Source organism: Salvia miltiorrhiza, chromosome 6 (assembly GCF_028751815.1).
Source record: "Salvia miltiorrhiza cultivar Shanhuang (shh) chromosome 6, IMPLAD_Smil_shh, whole genome shotgun sequence".
Taxonomy (NCBI): Eukaryota; Viridiplantae; Streptophyta; class Magnoliopsida; order Lamiales; family Lamiaceae; genus Salvia; species Salvia miltiorrhiza.
This window is the reverse complement of record NC_080392.1, coordinates 12,030,811-12,037,564: the sequence shown is the minus strand read 5'-3', so window position 1 is coordinate 12,037,564 and position 6,754 is coordinate 12,030,811.

Below are 6,754 nucleotides of genomic sequence, written 5' to 3'. Positions count from 1 at the left end.
ATGATAGTGTGAAAAGATGGTAGTGCGGATGAATTGTAGAAGCGTGGTTGAAGAATTAAAGATGAGATTTGCCTGCTGACATTTGAGATTTGTTTGCTGAATTCTTTTTGACTATGTAGGAGTGGAAAAAGAAAAGCTAAGCACGGGTGAGCATAGGTGAATAGAGTGGCTGAGGGAGCATGGCGTGCTAGATTTAATACACGGAATAATATCTAAATTAATAACGTAGATTTAATTCTTCACAAGCCGAAATAAATTCACGACTCAAGAAATAAAAATAGAAAAATAATTCTATTGTGATTAATAAATAACATGACTTAACTAAGTCAGTTATGAATCTGAACTGAATCATTATTGGCTTACTCAATAATTCTCATCGCGGTTTTACTCACGCGAAGCTAACTGGCTTAGTAATAAAATAATAACCCTGCTTCAATTAGAATATAATCCAGTGTCATAAGCTGAATTTAAATCATAAATAATTACTGGACTTGATTTACTGAAAGATGAAATAAAAATCATCGTATTACTAGATTTAAATATAATAAAAGAGCGGGCTACTACATAATGTCTCCGTCCTTTTCTACAATGAGTTGCAGGTTAACTCTACTTTAATAATGTTGACTTCGAGTTTGACATGTCTTTAATCAGCTAGGGCTTCAAGCATATCCAACACATCTAGTCTCCAGCTCAGCAGGCTTCGCCAATTAGCTCATCAGGCTTCGCTGATTTTTAGCGGGTCAAGGACTTCTTAAGGAGACTTCAATTTTCACGCACATTCTCCAAACTACGTCCACTGATCCTTCATATTGAAACCTATAAACATAAAAAATACTCTCTAACAAGTGAGTTATAATCTACAAGATTTACATTAGCAGGCATATCATTAGTAGGAATTTTGGTATCAAATCAAAGTTGAAAGTGTTAGCGAGCTCGTGTTGTGTTCAAAGTTAAAAGTGTTTGCGACTCATGTTTTGATATCATTAGCAGGCATATTGTGGACTATATGGGAGGAGTTCACAGATCGATAGATGTGAATGTCCAGATGCATGCATAGCAAAGCTGGTGAAGCTGAGGAACACATTACAAAGTTGGTACGATGAGAAGGATTTCACGGCAAAGAAATATGTCGAGAACAGAGTTGCTCTAGTAGGACTCGTGAAGATGTCAGAGTTGGAGAAGAAGACAAAATGACTTTTATAGGTGGAAAAGGGGCGCACGTCCTACATGTTTTCAATGGATTTGGAAGTGGATGAATATTTATTTTTCGGCCACGGGCAATGAGAAAAAAGTGAAAATACGAGAATGCCCACTGTACACAAGAGGAATGGAGAAGAGAAGACGAAACTACCCTTCCTGTACCCAAAGCTAAATTTACCAAAATACACCCAATTGTAATAGTCTATAAATAGTTGAATCATCATTGTAAAACACATTCAATCTTTTAGCAATCAAATAGCTCCCATTTTCATATAAGTTTCTTAAGTTTCCGAAGTTCATAATTTGTGTCTCTTGAATATTCTACCATCATACACCTAAAATCCACCCCAATCGTAAAAAAAGCTCAAGTCTCTTTACTTTATACCGTAAATACATAATCTCAAGAATCGTCGTCAGATACATCGAGGATCCATTTCAGAATCTATTTCGCCCAGTTCCAGTCAGTACCTACTAAAGAGGATCGCGTTCCATCTGCAGGTTAGACATTTCCTCCTTTATATAGATTTTGGTGTTGGTCAGAACCACCTTCATCAATTTCTAAATACGATAGCCTTTTATTTTCTAATGCATGTATTTATTTAATCAGATTAATTATTTTAGTGATTATTAAAATAAGATTAGATTAAGTATTGTTAGTTCTAAGGCCAAAATTAAAAAAAAGAAAAAGAAATAAGTAAAAAAAGAAAAAGAAAATGAAATTAAAAAAATAAAATTAATTAAAAGATAGTCAAAATCAGTGAGTAACTTAGTAAATTAGTATAATATACTATCTTTGTCCTCATAAAATGTATTTAATTTTATCATTTTCGTCCGTTCTCATAAAATGTATTCAGTCTATTTTTGGTATATTTCTACTTAAAAATGTATTCAGTTTATTTTTGGTATTTATGAAAAAAAAATCTTTAGAAAAGATGAATTTTGACTTTTCCTAATCTAATCCTAATTTTTCGGTAAGGTTACATATGTGAAATACCATTTCAATTAACTAGTACCAATTACATATTAATCATTAATTAAGTAAAATTACTAAAATGTCTTATTATGTATATACATAGCCCACGTTTGGTTGGATGTTTTTAGATGTTGGAAAGGGATTCAATTAATTGAATCTATTACTTGTTGTTTGATTTGGGTAATGACTTAACCATTACCCTTACTTGAGGGTAACCCAATCACTCAATTTGTTACCCCTCAAAATAGAGGGGAAACAAAAGAAATGGAATCCCTTACTAATGATTCTTTTCTATTGTTAAACCAAACACTCAATAAAAGTAATGGTTATTGTTACAATTCCACTCATTTATTTAATTCCATTCCCTTTCCATTCCTCTACTTGAACCAAACGAGCACATAATATATAACAATAGCACTATTGTATAGATAAACGCAAAAGCTTGTGTGGGATCCGCTAACGCAACATAAATAAAAATTATTCGGATTTTTATAAATAAGATCCACTAGCTTAGTTCTCGTTAGGGATGGCAACGGGCCGGATCTGGACCGGGTCTGACCAATACCAGATCCAGATCCGTTTTTATATACCAGATCCAGATCCGTGGATCTGAAAAATTTGGATCCAGATCCGTCAGATCCGCGGGTCCACGGGTCCAGATCCATGGATCTACTATTTTTAAATTAAATTAAAAAAAATTCACAAAATCAACAACATCTAATTTCCATCATGAAAAATATAACACAAAATACTTTTATCTAATTACTTTTAGTTTTTATTCTTTTGAATATAATTTATTTATTATTTTTAATTTAGTTAATATTATTAGTAAACTAAATATAAAATAAAAAAAATATATATATAAAATAAAACGAATCCACGGGTCGGATCTGGGCCGGATCCGGATCTAAAATTTTAAGATCCAGATCCAGATCCGTTTTCAAAACTGAGATCCAGATCCAGATCCAGATCCGTCGGGTCCAAAAAATTGAGATCCAGATCCATAAAAACGGATCTGGATCCACAGATCTGGACTGGGTCCAAGATCCATTGCCATCCCTAGTACTTCTCGTCAGAAACGTATAACTAAAAATTATTCTGTCTTCTATAAATAAGACCCGTTAGCCTGATTCTCACCAGAAATGTATAAATAAAAATTAGTATGTCTTCTATAAATAAAAATTATCCAGTCTTCTATAAATAAAAATTATTTGGGCTTCTACAAATAAGACCTACTAGCCTAGTTCACACCAGAAACGTATAAATTTCATACTCCCTTCGTCCCTGAAATAGTTTCCTCTTTGAGGACGACACGAGTTTTAAGAAAAAGTTGTAAAGTGTATTGATGGTGGAGAAAAAGTGTTATAATTATTATTGAATGTTGTGAAAATGTGTTATAATTAGTATTGAGAGTGGTGAAAAGTGAAAAGTAAGAATAAATAAATATTATTAGTGGTGGGGTAGTTGCCCAAAAATGGAAAGAAAGAAAGAGGAAATTATTTGGGGGACGTCCCAAAAAGGAAAAATAGAAAGTTATTTCAGGGACTGAGGGAGTATAATTAATTATTAAGTTTCATTACAATAATAATTACTTTTAATTATTCATGTTTTTTAATCAGCCTGTGACCTGCGAGTCTGTGACCCTCGTCCAACCCTGCCCCGCCCCGTGTTTTGCCCCGTTTCGACCTCACCCAACCTTGTCCGGACCCGTCTCTTGAGTGAGATCGATCTCAGCCAAGACATATATTCCGGGAAAAATCTGAGGGAAAAGTCCTGTATCGAGGGATCTGTGGACCATTTATTTGGCAATAATGGAAATGGGGTGCCTTCCTCTCGTGATTCTCACTTTTTTCTTCTTCTTTTTTGTTATTAATTTCTGTTTTATAAAATTTTATTTTTAAAAGATTACAATTCACAAATACACCCACACTACCCACGCAAGATAATTGGAATCCCTAAACTACGGACTAGAGGAGATAGAAAAGGTTCTTACCAACTAGTCATGATATTGTCACATGCATGTTTATTCACAAACTACGGACTATATGTCTTTTCTTATATATATGAAGGTTAACTGCTACAATTTGTGTAAAATTTGTTCATTTTCTTATACATTTATACATTAGAAGATATATAAAATGAACCCTCAATCTATTAGTTAGAGAGAAAGCACGTGACCAACTGAATCATCTGTATAAAATTTATTTATATATATACTTCACTACTAGAAAAATGCACATAGATGACACTAAATAGATGACGTTTTTCTCTAAAAAGCGTCATCTATGAGCGCGTTTTTAGTTTAGATGACGCTTTGTAAAAAAAGCGTCATATATGAAGTGTCAAGATTGAAATAGATGACGCTTGTACAAGAAGCGTCATGCATAAGTGTCATGTATACATAACATAGATGACGCTCTATAAAAGCGTCATCTATGTGCGTGTTTCTGAATTAATATAGATGACGTTTTATGAAAAGTGTCATCTATGTGTTTGTTTTTGAGTTAAAATAGATGACACTTTATGAACAATGTCATCTATGATAGTGTTCTTCAAAATTTTATTTTAATTTCTTTTTAATTTTATTTTTTTTAACATTTGAATCCTTTATCTACAACACCATTAATTAATTATTATTGATATTAATATTAAAATTTTATATAGTTTTTTTAAAGTAGTGTTTCTAATAATTTTATTATTATTGATTAAACTATTTAAATTTTGATATAGTCAATTTTTATTATTGAAATTATGATGAAATATTTTTATCAAATTAAAAGAATAAAATATGTGTATATTAGATACAAAAGGAAAGAAAAAATTATTATTGATATTAATATTTAAAATTTTATATAGTTATTTTTAAGTAGTGTTTCTAATAATTTTATTATTATTGATTAAACTATTTAAATTTTGATATAGTCAATTTTTATTATAGAAATTATGATGAAATATTTTTTATAAAATTAAAAGAATAAAATATGTGTATAGCTACAAAAAGAAATAATATAGAAATTATAATGAAATACTTTTATAAAATTAAAAGAATAAAATATGTGTATAGCTACAAGAGGAAATAAAAAGAAATAAAAAGCTTCTAAAAGGGTTTGAACCCATGAGCAAAAGCAAAACCCTTCGTCCTCAGCCAAATACCCTTCGTCCTCAGCAAAAACCGCCGCCGCATTTCAATCTCTGCCGCATTGTGACCGCCGCCCAATCCTCCTCCATTGTGACCACCGCCGCGTTTCAATCTCCGACCGTCTCCATCTCGGCAATTGAATCTCCGCCGCATTAGAATCTCCGCCTCCAACAGTGCGATTTCGACCACCGCCGCACCTTCGACGACGCGATTTCAACCGCCGCCTTTTGGACGACGACTCTGGAGCAACATTCGTTCGTTTCCATAATCTCCACCGTTCGTTTCCATTCCTCAAACGCAATTCTCGCTTCTTCGACCGTTGCTGCGCTACCAATTCTCCGTCGGAACCGCCTTCAGAGGATCAGCTGCCTCCATCTTCAGGTATTCATCATTTTTACTTTGTGGTTTCGAAATTTAGTCTCTCTCGCACACCGCCATAGTTGTATACTGAACAAAGAAGACTGATTGTACTCCTCTATTCCAGATCCTCTATTCCAGAGATCTCAGCTGAAATTGGAGACATTGCTACTCTAGAAAGTTTTTTAATATCAATTATTTGTTGTTATCTGAAATGTAGGATTTTGGAAGATAATCTACTTGAAGGAAATCTGCCAGAAAACCTTGGAAGTTTGAGTAATTTGAGGCTGTAAGTTAGTCAATTATAATTTTGCATCTTCTATTATGCTATTTATTCAAGCATCCATTAGTTATCTAGTACATTGTGGTGATAAACATTTTCAAATTGCTTATCTTAATGAATATGATATTTAGGTTTAGTATTATGACTGCAAACACAGTTTTGCATCACATGAACTTTAAGAACTTTAGACTAGTGATCAATTTCTTTTAACTTCACATCTTTGGATACTGGATAGACTTAAGATCTAAAAAAATAATAAGATCTAAATTGCAATTATTCCAATATTGAGATATATGGTATGAAATCTTTAGGCTTAGGGATTGGGGTGGAGGTGGGTGGTGGGGTGGGGGGGTGCGTTTGTGTAGTTGTGTCAGTATCAGCCTTAAGTTCCAAAACTTGGGGTGTGTTGATTAAGGCACCTCTTTGCTTCTCTTTTTCCTTTTATCTCAAACAGGTAGACTTAAGTAGGCTCTGGTACAATAATTTGCTTTCGCTCAAAAAGATGGTTTTGTTACAACATTGTTGACGCTTTGCACTGCTTGTTTATCTACCTGAGAATTTGTCAGAAACCCCATGAATGTGCTGCGTGTGCTGCTCTGCTCTGCTCTCTCTCATAAGTATATGTGAATGGGAGAGAAGAGAACCACACCCTTTGCTAATTAACTCTCTCTCTCTCTCTCTGCACACGCACAATTCACCACTGCGGTGCTTGTATGCAATTTTCTGAAGAAGCTCAAAGCTGGAATCTTGGCTAATCTACCAATGCTATTCTCATCCAAGTCTGTGAGTCACTTTCTTCATG